This window comes from Pelobates fuscus, chromosome 1 (genome assembly GCF_036172605.1).
Source record: "Pelobates fuscus isolate aPelFus1 chromosome 1, aPelFus1.pri, whole genome shotgun sequence".
Taxonomy (NCBI): Eukaryota; Metazoa; Chordata; class Amphibia; order Anura; family Pelobatidae; genus Pelobates; species Pelobates fuscus.
The window spans coordinates 168261442-168276148 of NC_086317.1; the positions used below are offsets into that span (position 1 = coordinate 168261442).

The 14707-nt window shown below is 40.6% G+C and overlaps 1 protein-coding gene across 2 annotated transcripts in view; it reads right to left on the minus strand.

Annotated features, from left to right (window-relative positions):
• Positions 1-14707, minus strand: part of DHRS11 (dehydrogenase/reductase 11) — a 162407-nt gene that overhangs the window by 109301 nt on the left and 38399 nt on the right. The window lies entirely within an intron of this gene.

The following is a 14707-nucleotide window of genomic DNA, read 5'->3' on the forward strand; positions in this document are numbered from 1 at the left end:
TCACTATAATTTCATAACTGTACATGCACTGACACATGTGCTTTCTCTGAAATAAAGGTAAAATCAGTATGCAACATTGGAAATCGAACGATTTACTCTAGGATTCATGTTTTCCATCTCCATTTATAAGATCCCCTTATCAAATTAAAAAAAGAATTAAAGGGACACTCAAGGCACCCAGACAACTTCTGCCCATTGGAGTGATCTGGGTGCCAACTCCCACCACCCTTAACCCTGCAAGGTAATTATTGCAGTTTTTATAAACTGCAATAATTACCTTGCAGGGTTAAGTCCTCCTCTAGTGGCTGTCTGACATCGGCACTGGATTGAGGTAAGTCACTGAAGGGGTTTTAACCCCTCCAGCAACATGGGAGGGGGGTGGGAGGGGGGTGGGAGGGAGGAGGGCACTGCAGGGTCCTGCAGTGCCAGGAAAACTGATATGTTTTCCTGGCATTGAAGAGTCCCTTTAAGAGTTACATGGATCTCACTTTCTCTTTTAATGTTAATTTTTCAAGTGCATGTACATTTCATGTGGTTTTCATATTTTTCTCTATTAAACGTGATGCTCAGTAATAGACGGGCAAAAATTAATCAGTAATTGCTACCAGCCTAGAAGAAGTGTACATTTAGAAAGAAGAGAATTTCAACAGGTTGAGACAAAGCTTACTGTGGTAAGATTAGATAAGTTATATCCCCTAGAGCTGGGGTACTGTGACTGCATATAATGACACACTCCTATGAAGAAAGAGCAAAAATAAGTAAAATTCTGAAACCAGAAGCAAATAAAATGTAATATGGCATTTGTAAATGGACATTTGTTGTTTTACGGTGTTGAACTGATATAAAAGCCAAGTTGTGTTTATGTCTACAATTGCTGATGCCATTCAAGTCCTTCTATGTGTTATTGGTTATGGTTTTAAAAGAACACTCCAAGCACCATAACCACTACAAACCTGCTGTAGTAGTTATGATTCCAGGAGTGTCCTTTTAGAATGGTTTGACAACTTACCTGGGGTTCGCCAGATGCCTCCTCCTGTGTCCTTGAAAGTTGCAGCGTTGAGCTAAGCCCAGAGGTGCAGGGCTTAGCCCATCGCCTGAGAACACTCAACTGACATTCTCACTCTATGAGTCGGTGCTGCATGGCACAGCTTAGCTGGGCGGAACTAACAGAAGCTCCTTGCAACTGGTTTGACTTCCTGCCTTGGGAGGTTGCCAGTCCACACGTGGCATTGCCACTACACCACTTGTGTACTAGATCTCTTGGGTACAATATCGTTGATACCTACTTTACACACAAGCTGAACCAAATCTTTGATTCATTTCTGCCCCACATGGCAGAGAGGACTGCTGACAAGAAATCTTTCACCATTTGATTTTTGATTATTTCATATAGATAGTTACATAGTTAGATAGCTGAAAAGAGACTTGCGTCCATCAAGTTCAGCCTTCCTCACACCTGTTTTTTGCTGTTGATCCAAAAAAAAAAAAAAAAAAACCCAGTTTGCAACAAGCTAGGACAAAAAATTCCTTCTTGACCCCAGAATGGCAGTCAGATTTATCCTTGAATCAAGCAGTTATTACCCTACATTGAAAGATTATATCCTTGAATATTCTGTCTTTGCAAGTATGCATCTAGTAGCTGTTTGAACATCTGTATGGACTCTGATAAAACCACTTCTTCAGGCAGAGAATTCCACATCCTGATTGTTCTTACAGTAAAAAAAACCTTTCCTTTGCCTTAGATGAAAAAAAAAAAAAAAGTTCATAGTCAATCAGAAGTTAACTAGCTTAAGAAGTATTTTTATCTTCTGATCTGCTAGGTTAGGACTGATACACATACAGCAAAAGTTTCATCCACATATTTGTAAGGAAACCTATGTAAGGAAGGCTGAACTTGATGGACGCAATTCTCTTTTCAGCTATGTAACTATATTCTAGGCTCTAAGCCGCGTGAGTGTACACTATTACTTTATATGATTGATACATTGCATTTGCAATCTTACACTATGAAAGTATTTTTTCTTATCGGGTGCGGACGCTCTGTGTTTAAGAATATCCTGGGAGAATATACCATATACTGAGGGGAATGGCTGCAAGAATGGGCCCAAACGCTATTCCAATTAGAGCCAACTGTAATTGTTCTAGTTGCACTTATATAATCATTTGTTACACTATGATGGCTGTATAGTTTTTATTCAAGTGTGAATTTACAGGAAAATAATTATAAGTGTTTATAGCGTTGCACTCTACATAGTTTTAAAAGAGCTCCGCTTCACGATCAATTTTAGTTCTTTCAGTATGGAGCACTAGAAGTGTGGTAGAAGCTTTTTGTTTTAAGGTGGACGTATTTTACTGTAAAAAGGGAGACTAGAATATACCTACGTAATGTAATAAGATCTGGATGACTGGATCGCTTTCTTTGCACTGTTTAAAGTACCACTATGGTACAGGTGGATAAAAATAAAATAGCAAAGGAGAAATATTTTTTTTTTTTAAATCTATTCAACAATAGTTTCTAAGGCACATTATAGTTTAAAGGTTATTCAGCACAAAATTAGTTACCGTATATACTCGAGTATAAGCCGACCCGAATATAAGCCGAGGCCCCTAATTTTACCCTAAAAAACTGGGAAAACGTATTGACTCGAGTATAAGACTAGGGTGGGAAATGCAGCAGCTACTGGTAAATTTCTAAATAAAATTAGATCCTAAAAAAATTATATTAATTGAATATTTATTTACAGTGTGTGTATATAATGAGTGCAGTGTGTGTACGTGTACACGAGTGCAGTGTGTGTGTACACGAGTGCAGTGTGAGTGTATATGAATGCAGTGTGAGTGTGTGTGTGTGTGTGTTGCAGAGTGGGGGGTGGGCATTTTTATTATTTTTTAATTATTTTAATAATTTAATTATTATTATTTTTAAAATATTTTATTATTATTATTATTATTATTAATTTCGTCCCCCCTCCCTGCTTGATACATGGCAGGGAGGGGGGCTCTCCTTCCCTGGTGGTCTAGTGGCATTGGCAGTTCAGTGGGGGGGCGAGGGGGGCTGACAGAGCTGTTACTTACCTCTCCTGCAGCTCCTGTCAGCTCCCTTCTCCTCCGCGCCGGTCCGTGCAGCTCCTCTGTCAGCTCACACAGTAACTCTCGCGAGAGCCGCACTATGACCCCGCGGCTCTCGCGAGACTTACAATTGGAGCTGACAGAGGTGCTGAACGGACCGCCGCGGAGGAGAAGGGAGCTAACAGGAGCTGCAGGAAAGGTGAGCCCTCCTTGCCAGCCCCCAGTCTGTATTATGGCAATGTAAATTGCCATAATACAGACATTGACTCGAGTATAAGCCGAGTTGGGGTTTTTCAGCACAAAAAATGTGCTGAAAAACTCGGCTTATACTCTAGTATATACGGTATGTAGTATGAGGCTGTATATTCATACAATATTTACATGTTTGGTAATTAAATTCATACAAATATATCGGTCCTCATACAGCAACTTAAGGGGACCCTGCAGTCACCAAACAACTACAGCTTATTGTATTTGTACACTCATTTCTGGTGAGTATAATCATTCCCTTCAGGCTTTTTGCAATAAACACTGGTTTTTTTTTTTTTGTTTGTTTTTTTAAATGCAGTGTTTACATTACAGCCTAGGGCTACCTCCACTGACCACTTCTCAAAAGGCTACTAGAGGGGCTTCCTGGGGCAGTTAACTCTCCTCATAGAGATGCATCGATTCAATGCATTTTTATGAGGAGATGCTGATTGGCCAGGGTTGTTTTTGGCTTGTGCTGGCTATGCCCTCGATATGTCCTTGACAAGCTAAGCCAGTCCAATGCTTTCCGATGGGGAAGCATTGCGATTGGCCCAGATCACCACTTCTGACTATGTCAGCCAAGGAGGGAGAGGTAGAGCCAGCACCAGGAGACTGGAGAAAAAGTAAGATTTAACTATATTTAGGGGAGCAAGGAGGGGAGGAGGGGTGGCTAGATGGTGATTTTAGCACTATATAGTCAGGAATACATGCTTGTGTTCCTGACCCTATAGTGTTCATTCAACAAATGGCAGACAGTCTACTTCCTTGGTGAGTGCAACCAGGAGAATCAAATTGAGAATGTATGGATCTGGTCCTGCTGTTCCACTAGCAGTTTGTACTTTTCAAGTACATGTTAAAAGCATGCTAACAGAGATCGAATGCACCCCATGCAGATCACGTATGGTCATGTGGTTAGCTAAGACACAGTCTTGAAAATTTTACTGCATTAAAATCAGTAGCAGACCACATTGTAACTAGGTCGCATAGACCTACGATCGCCATGGCCGGTAACTCCCTGTACCACTCCCTACCGTACACCCCCCCCCCCTCCCTCTTTCTCCTCTTTTTCTCTTTAAGGTTTCATCTACTTCTTTCTCACCTATCACTACACTCTTCTTTACTCTAACTGACACTTACATCTCGACCATAAATATTGTGAGAGCATTACCTTTCCTATGCTGAGGCACAGGAGGCAATACCACTAAGCTGGTAATACTCCACTGGTGACACTGAATGCTGAGCTAGATATCACGATTGCTACGATCCCACCAGCTCAATGCATAGGTCGACAAACCTAGGCACTGGATTTCAGGGTCCTGCTCACAATGGTTGGTCAGATTCTCACTGTTTACCCTTTATCAAAAAAATTGGTGGGGCATCACTGATGTACGGACTACAGCAGACGACACACAACATTCTGCTGCACGTTTTTAAAGTTTGTTTCTATAAGATTGCACATTTGTTCACCTTGTGCGAATTTGGATGTGTCTTTGGAATAATGTTTATAACCCTGTTGTGCTGTATGATTTCTTGTGGTGTCATACCTTGGAATAAATAAAGAATTTAAAAAAAAAAAAAAATCAGTAGCAGAAACATTCAGGAGGACATGCAAAATCAAAAAGTTTCAATAAAAAGTAATGTTAAAAGGTAATAGCTGGATGTCCAAAAACACATATACTGAACAGTGAATTGTAGTAAATTTAAAAAATTCTATTTTAGGCAATACTGGATTTGGAATAATACTCCAACTCAACTACAGTCACATCTTTGCTATTTTTCTTACATTTTGCATTTTCAAACCAGAATTTAGTAAATGAGACCTTTTGTGTCTAATGTCTCAATCACCTTGTAATTAATTTGCATTGTGATCCTCTAACCTGCAAGCAGGGAATATTTTATTTATGTAGACTGACATTTTAGTTGAAATTATAAAGTCATTTGCAAAAGGGGTGATAGAATGCTTTGCAAATGTCACGTCTTGCATGTTCTGCCTTTGTTACGGATTTGGCCAGCATATTTGCTACCAGTAAAATGACAGTTGAAATTATATATTTCAGGCCTGAATATAAGATGTTTACTTCTTTATATCATCACTAAATAATAACACACCTCCAAACATTTCAAATAGACGAAGAGCATTTTATTTACCTTCTCTGCCCTTCTATTACCATCACAATTTCCCTACACACTTGCTAAATGCTGGGAGGTATGATTTCTTTAATACTTCCTACGGCACTCTCTCATATACACCATTACATAGGTCTAGGAATCTGAAAGAAGAGCTGTCCAAGATAAATCGATTGAAAAAGAACAGCTTTCCAGGGAAGAAAAATGTGCTTCATTTCAGCAAAAAAAAAAAAAAAAATCAGTGAAAGGAAAATTTTCCATTTCAGGAGTAAGAGAAAAATGCATAACCAAGCACGATTTAAAAAATAAATAAAAAAAATTAAATAAAAAAAATTCAACCAATTTGTTTGCCTGATGCCTTTTTTTACTGAAAAAAAATCAATCAAAAAATCATGGCAAATCAGACCTTTTGTGACCAACAAGAGCACACATTCACATATGAATCCCGATTTATGTATTAACTTGCACAAACCCAGCGTCATAAAACAGGTTCCTTCACCAACATTGCTATGAAATAAAAATTGGGCACTGTACAAAATAATACATTGCTTAACCAATTCTTAACCCCCTAAGGACAAAGGCAATTGTACAAGTTCTAACCAAAACAAAACCTAGATTTTGAGCTATTTGTTCAACCATAATTTACCTCTTTCATATTAAAGAGACACTATGGTCATCAGAACCACTACAGTTTAATGGCTGTCCCTGCAGTCTTAGCCCTGTAAACACTGTCTTTTCAGTGAAAAGGCATTGCTTACATTGCTGCCAAGGAGTGCCACTTGAGATGTTTTTAATAATATTAATAGTACTAACCCCCAAGCAGTGATCCGCATACAGGGACGTGAGGTCCTCCTAGTAAGGACGGCAAAGCACATCATAACGGCGTGATAGGGTTAAGTAAAAAAATCAAAATGAATTTGAGATTGTCAGTTGCATCCACATTATTATCCACACACCAAGCACCATAAGCAATACAGATAGCTGTAGTCATTATAGAGCGAGGAGGTGCACTAATGTCCCCCGTCCCCTGTATACAGGTTGTCAAGCTACCGTATTAGGAGAGGGAGAGTGGAGACCAGCACTGTAGGCAACTTTGGGGTTTAACTGCTCAAGAAAGGTTTAATTCCTGAAGGCAAAAGTGTGCACGGGGGCCTCCTGGCACCATAACAACGTCATTTAAATGAAGTGGTTATGCTGCCTAAAGTGTATACAGTTCAGAGTTTTATATTTGAGGTATTGTCTTTTATTTATTTATTGGGGGGGAGAGGGGTTAAAGAAGTAATGCTGCTAGTCCTACCAGTTTACACACAACCTGCTTCTAATGACTTGCAGATAATAAAAACAATTATTCAACTTATATATCAAATGACAGATTTGTCCTATAAGAAATACTGGTGTACCATAGACTCTTGCAAAAATTATTCTAGACAACAACCAAGCAGAAATCAGGACATTACGAACATGTATCCTGAGGGCATCTTCTTTCAGAAGCTATTTCCTGGTCTACAGAACACTGAAAGAAATCACATTTAGTTCTTGCTCTGAGTCGCTTGATTTAAGAGACGTTCACATGCATAAACTGGGTATCGGAGACAGATGTTTCCTCAGACACTGCTAAAGCCTGTCAACGGGCAAAAAAGTCTTCCTTCATGGCCTGCCCAGAGGCTGTTGAAATTCCCTAAATCTGTTCTTTAAACAATTGCCACATTAAAGCAATCAAAAGAAAGATACCCAAAGAGTTTAATTCAACAGATTTCCATGTCACTCATTACTACGGACACCCTTCAATAAATTATCTTTCTAGGCACTGGGTTATAGTAAAACTGCTAACTGCACACTTTGCTAGATATTACAAGGCACTTGCCCGCCAATATATTTGTATTTAATTGGAATGCAAAATCCATTTCCACAACAGCCCAATATGGCCTTGTTCTGTCTCAGGAGACTAGCTCCAGATATTCCAAATTGCGCACATTTCTACTCGGATGCATTTTATATTCATCACTAACTACCTTATGCGATCCCAGTGCTCTTCTCAGCTGAGCAAATAGGAAGCTGGAGGGTAAAACAGTTTCAGTGTCTTGTTAATGAGGAGAGGATACTTCTTTATTCCCAACGTGAGAGCATGTGTAATCCACTACAAAGTATGTAGATTCTGATTTCGGAGTTTTACCAAGCACTCCATAAGCCAATCACATCCTCCATTTATTATTCTAGCTATGTCATAATAGGCATTTGTACTGCATTTTCTGTCTCTTGCCCTTTATTCATAATCAGTTTAACAAGAAAACCAGACCAATTTAACACACATTAATGCTTGCAAGTCTTTATGCTTAAAGGGACCCTATAGTCACCAGAACTACTACAGCTTATTGAATTTATTCTGTTGAGTATAATCATTCCCTGCAGGCTTTTTGCAGCAAACACAGTCTTTTCAGAGAGAAGGCAGTGTTTGCATTACCGACTAGGAATACCTTCATTAGCCACTCCTTAAATTGCTACTAGAGGTGCTTCTTGGGGCAGTGATGCACATTGTGCATGGATACACTGAACGTTTCTCAGAGATGCATTGATTCAATGCATCTTTATGAGGAGAAGATCATTGGCCAGGGCTGTGTTTGACTTCTGCTGGCTCTGCCCCTGATCTGCCTCCTTGACATTCTCAGCCAATCCTATGGGAAAACATTGTGACAATTACTTCTGATGATGTCAGCCAAGCAGGAAGATAAGGGGCAGAGCCAGCATCTGCAGACTTGATTTAAAGTAAAACGTTTACTATATTTAGGGGGCAAGGATGTCCAAGGAAGCTAGATAGTGTTTTTAACACTATATGGTCAGGAATACAGGTTTGTGTTTATGACTGTATAGAGTATCTTTAAATGGATACAAAGCTGTACTCCTGGCACTATAGCTCCCTCTGGAATTGCAGCACTAAGTGCAATAGGGACACAGCAACTAGACACGTCAATGAGCTGAAGTGGTCTGGGTGCCTATAGTGTCCCTTTAACCAATGCATATTCTACTTAACGGCTTGTACTTTCCTGTGAGTAAACAAAAACAAAAAAAGCAATTGCCACTTACAATTTTTAAATAAAGATATACCCTTTCTAAACAAAAACGCCAAGAATGTGTTGGAATTAACAAATTATATCAACAGTAGAAAAAAGTTTGTCTTATGAGAGACATTTTTTGGTAAAAATGTGGTGAAAATCAAAGCTTCAAGCAGCTTCTGACACAAAAGCTTACAACTGCCCATCAGCCATTACTGACTACAGCAAGTTTCTAACACATTTCACTGCACATGATCAGGAATATCTACTGAGAATCTTGCAGGCTTTGTGAATCTCCTACAAGGCACTTAGGGCCACCCGATGGGCCCTATATGTTCAGGGGCCAGGTCAGCGCTGTGGCCGTGTAATAGCGCGACCGGGCCCCCTTTAAAAAAAAAAAAAAACGCAGCCGCAGCGCAAGTGAAGAGGGAGAGCCGCGCCGACTCCCATCAGCCCCAGCCACCCTCCTGCAAAGAAAAGGTAAGAAACAGGAGGGTGGCTGAAAAATATGCTGTGTGTGTGTGTAGGTCTGTCAGTCTGTCAGTGTGTGTGTATATATATATATATATATATATATATATATATATATATATATATATATATATATATAGTGCTCCCCTGAGTGCTCCCTCTTTAGCTTCCTTGCGCACCGCACTGATACCAGGGGATATCAGGGGAGAGTACTCCCTCGCGCGCGCCTGCCTGCCCGGTGATACCACTGGACCCCAGGGAATCTCCTCAGTCTCCCACAGGTAAGGAGGCTGGGGGATTAAATAAAAAAAAAAAAACGTGTGTGTCTTAGTGTGTGTGTGTGTGTCAGTGTTACAGTGTTTGTGTGTGTGTGTGTCAGTGTTACAGTGTTTGTGTGTGTGTGTGTCAGTGTTACAGTGTTTGTGTGTGTGTGTGTCAGTGTTACAGTGTGTGTGTGTGTGTGTGTCAGTGTTACAGTGTTTGTGTGTGTGTGTGTGTGTGTCAGTGTTACAGTGTTTGTGTGTGTGTGTGTGTGTGTCAGTGTTACAGTGTTTGTGTGTGTGTGTGTGTGTGTCAGTGTTACAGTGTTTGTGTGTGTGTGTGTGTGTGTCAGTGTTACAGTGTTTGTGTGTGTGTGTGTCAGTGTTACAGTGTTTGTGTGTGTGTGTGTCAGTGTTACAGTGTGTGTGTGTGTGTGTGCGTCAGTGTTACAGTGTTTGTGTGTGTGTGTGCGTCAGTGTTACAGTGTTTGTGTGCGTCAGTGTTACAGTGTTTGTGTGCGTCAGTGTTACAGTGTTTGTGTGCGTCAGTGTTACAGTGTTTGTGTGCGTCAGTGTTACAGTGTTTGTGTGCGTCAGTGTTACAGTGTTTGTGTGCGTCAGTGTTACAGTGTTTGTGTGCGTCAGTGTTACAGTGTTTGTGTGCGTCAGTGTTACAGTGTTTGTGTGCGTCAGTGTTACAGTGTTTGTGTGCGTCAGTGTTACAGTGTTTGTGTGCGTCAGTGTTACAGTGTTTGTGTGCGTCAGTGTTACAGTGTTTGTGTGCGTCAGTGTTACAGTGTTTGTGTGCGTCAGTGTTACAGTGTTTGTGTGCGTCAGTGTTACAGTGTTTGTGTGCGTCAGTGTTACAGTGTTTGTGTGCGTCAGTGTTACAGTGTTTGTGTGCGTCAGTGTTACAGTGTTTGTGTGCGTCAGTGTTACAGTGTATGCGTGCGTCAGTGTTACAGTGTATGCGTCTGTTCGTGAGAGTGTGTGTGTCTTCAGCACTTGCCTTTCTCCAGCGCTGGACTCCCTTGGCGCTGGGGATCCCTCCGTCCTGATCCGCCTCCCAGCTCCGAATGCACATGCGCGGCAAGAGCCGCACGCGCATTCAAACAGCCCATAGGAAAGCATTACTCAATGCTTTCCTATGGACGTTCAGCGTCTTCTCACTGTGATTTTCACAGTGAGAATCGCGGAAGCTCCTCTAGCGGCTGTCAATGAGACAGCCACTAGAGGCTGGATTAACCCTCAGTGAAACATAGCAGTTTCTCTGAAACTGCTATGTTTTCAGCTACAGGATTAAAGCTAGAGGGACCTGGCACCCAGACCACTTCATTGAGCTGATGTGATCTGGGTGTCTGTAGTGGTCCTTTAAGTGTATGTGTATCTGCATGCACTGGCGTACATAGCGCGGTCGCAGGGGTCGCAGCCCTACGCCCCCTTTGACCAGGTGCCCGCCGTCATGTGCTGCGGCCCCGGCCCGCGCAGAGTAAGGGGGGTGGGGGGGGATGGCCACGGATCAGTGTTCGCACCGTGGCCCCATGGGTTGTGTGTACGCCACTGCCAGTATGAATGTATGTCAGTATGTATGTATGCCATTGTGAATGAATGTCTGTGTATGGATGTATGCATGTATGGGTCTGTATGCATGTATATATGTCTGTATGTCATTATGAATGAATGAATGTATGTCGGTGTCTGTATGTATGTCAGTGTGTACGTATGTGTCTGTATGTATGTTAGTATGTGTGTGTGTCTGTCACTATGTATGCCTGTATGTCTCAGTATGTGTGTGTCAGTATGTATCTGTGTCCTTTTGTATCAGTGTATGTGTTTGTGTCTGTGTTCCTGTGGGTGGGATTTGGAGGCAGACCCTGTGGGCGGGAATGGAGGTGGGCCCCAGGGGGCCCAGACCCTGAGCTCAGTTAGGGGTTTTCTGGTGGCGGCCTCTGCCACAAGCTGATTGTCATGCCCAGTACATGATTCATTGTAAAAATATCGTCAATAATGAGTAATGAATAATGTGTATTCATTGTTTAATTGTCAAAAAAGGGATAACGATTGTGGTGTGTGTAGTGAATGTATGGAATGTTTAACCAATAGAGGTGGTATGATTGATTATAGTGTGGTAAGGGTTAATTTGGCTACCTTTAACCAAGACGTATGAGGTGAACTGTGCCTGGAAAAGAATAGGTTAGGAGTGTGCCCTACGATAAAATGATATATCACTTAAGGCATTTTTAAATTTTCTGTTTGCACACCAGATAAGTTGTCAGCAAGAGCTTTACGAATAACACACTTACAATAACTTATATTGTAAGTTATATTTAGGGTCATTCGCTTAACTTTGGTCATTTTAGATGCTACAGCTCTCAACCACTCAGCAGTGCCCCTGCCCAGCAGCACCCCGTGCTTTCTGAATCTCAAAATTCAGAAGCTGAATGTTGCCAGGGGAGGAGTGGAGACAACTTAGGGATTAAACCATTCTCGAACAGTTTAACCCCTTGAGGTAAGAGTGCCTCTGGGAACCTTTTGACACCAAAACAACTTAATTTAGACAAAGTTGTTTTGGTGCCTGGAGTGCCCTTTAGTGTGCACACTGTTACAGTTCTGGTATTCTTAAGAGATCTACTTGATATGTGATTAGTAGTCAAACATATACCTTTCCATGTGCTTTCCCACACAAACAATGTGTCCCACACATAGGGCTTTAGAGGTGATGTACTCATTAGGTGAATCATAGAATACAGTTAATCCCTATTGTTATCTAGGTGCTGATCTATAGAATTATTGTTAAAACTGCAGTATACCTGACATATCCTGTCTCTTCCTATTACGGTAATCTAGTTAATCTAGTTAACTATGCGGTGTCCTTTTCTGACAATTTTGTTAACTATGCACAAAAATAAAGAACAAAAAAAAAACAGAAAAACATTTGGCACATTTACTCAGAATTGGTACATTTTTTACAGATTCCTATAACCCAAAATTGCTTCCGACTCCACAGCCCTGCATTGTGGGTAACAAACCAGAATGCTGTGCACACTGTGGAAGTACTGATCACAGAACTAGCTTCTAGCACAAGAAAAAGCAGAATAACCTGTATTACCGTAATTTAAGATATGCCGTGTACAGGTGTCGGGGCTCTTTCCAGGGTCACTGCACGGAATCAGGCTCATTTCCTTACACTTATAGCTTTATACAATGTCTTACATAAAAGATCAGTACTTAATGTCTTTATTAATAGGCCTTTACCAGTCATATACAGGATCTCAAACCCTTTAGTTAAGGCTAATGGTAATAGAAATACCGAGAACAACAAGATAGCTCCATGAAGAAGGAAAAAAAAAAAAAAGTAAATTGGTGTCCCGGACTCCCAATATGGACAGGCTTAATACAAGAGGTGATCAATCCTATAAAATAGAAATATTTCCTGTTCTGTATGTCATGCAAGAAGGGACGTGAATAGCTGCTCAGTGTAAACATTTTTATAAATAAGCCAGGAAGGGGAAGGGTCAATGCCACAAAGTACATTAGGCATTTGTCATCCTCACCCAGTTTCCAAGCCTCCGTCATATTATTAGTTTACATTACTTTAATAGAATTGACCCATACTGCATAGAATTAGAAAGCATAATCCCTATTCCACGTTGTGAAGCTTTGAGATCTTTCATCTATACATAATTAAAATGTAGATTAAAAACGATTTACCAAAAATAACAAATCCATTTTGAATACAAGTCTATTTTTAACCAAAAGAAATGACAAAGTAGGTAGGTAAGGAAAGTATCGGTAAAAATTTATTTGTTTTAAATATTACATATAAATATATCACATATGTTACATAACATACACTGTGTGGTGTTGATACCTTTTCTAGCACTTCAGTATCCAACTATAGAACCACTTTGAGTCAGCGACTTCCTGGGGGTTAAAATCCTAACATCTAAGCCAGATATAGGCAAGCTTTAACACTCCAGATGTCGACTACATCTCCCATAATACTCTTAGAATCCCAATGTTGGCAAAGTATCAGGGAAGATGCAGCCCACAACTTCAGGAGTGCCGAAGGTTGCCTATCCCAAAGCAGTACAGGACATGACTGCCGTAGCGTAGATGAACTAAACTGTGGCCCCAAACTAAAAATATAATATATGCTAGGAGAGAAGCTGGGTAGAAGGAATCAAATGCGTCTTGTCTAACCAGCTGCTGTTCCGGTACATGCATATCAGGAGAGACACTGCATTAAAAACATCGGCTGCCCAAAAGCGTATATCTCACTAATCTCAGGTGTCCAGGGACATTTATATCCTGGTGTTGCCCTGCACTACACATCATGCATTGTGTGGTTTGTTTTTATTTTTTGTAATGTTGTCATATGTTACCCACAATTCAGTACAGGATTTATAATATGATATTTATTATACAGCACCATATTTCACAGCGCAGTACAATGGGTAGACTGACAGACGAGTATTTGCAACAAGAGGAGTTGCATTTGTGTCATGCAGTTCTAGCATTTATAGTTTCTAAAAGGGGATCATGCAGTTCTAGCATTTATAGTTTCTAAAAGGGGATTATATGGATTTTATATAAAATATACACACACACACACACACACACCATCAGATCTCTCTCTCTCACTGTGGATAGGTTAAGGCTCGAGGAGTATTAGTCTACAACAAATAATACCAACTGTCTGGCTATCCTTTAATTCCCTGGAGGGTAGAGGGTTTCGTTTCCATGGCAACAACAAGGACCCCATGGAGACCAAGCCCAGTTGTAATGTGCACAGATTTAAGCTTTGCTGGTATGCCTTTCGACTGTCTTGTCACTAAGATACAGAAACACAGCCCTCCCCTGCCAGTACAAATGAAAGTCTTTGTTCCAGCCCAATAATGAACATGAGAACATGATTTGGACTACCTATAGAAAGTTTAATGTAACCGAGAGAAGACGCGTCGCACTCTCGCTAGTCCTGTTCTTAGTTTAGATCCCCTGCTCCAGTAGCGTTCGATTGTCTTTGAGGAGACGTTTATTGTTATATTACCATTATGTTTGTGTGGTACTGCTCACTTGGGATGCAAGTCATGAAGCAGGCAGTGGTCAAATCATTAGGTGGTGTGGAAGAGCAGTGTTGTGTTAAACAATGAATGATATCCAGTAAGATCGAGACGTTCTAGGATACATCACAAAAGAGCTATGTCAGCAAGTAGCATGTAGTAAATGTATGAACGGTCAAAGGGACCCAGCATATTGTTAAACGGACAGCCACTAAATAAAAGAATATATAAAAAAAGGTTTTATTTTAATTTTATTTAAGAGGCAATACATTGTTGTGAAACAGTACTTTAATGAGGGAATTTATACCAATGAACAAAGCAGTGAACATTACCTATAACTTGCATTATCCTTTTTCCACGAGATCCTCGGTTTTGCTTTAAATCTACAATAAACATTTTGCAAATTACATTGTTCAGT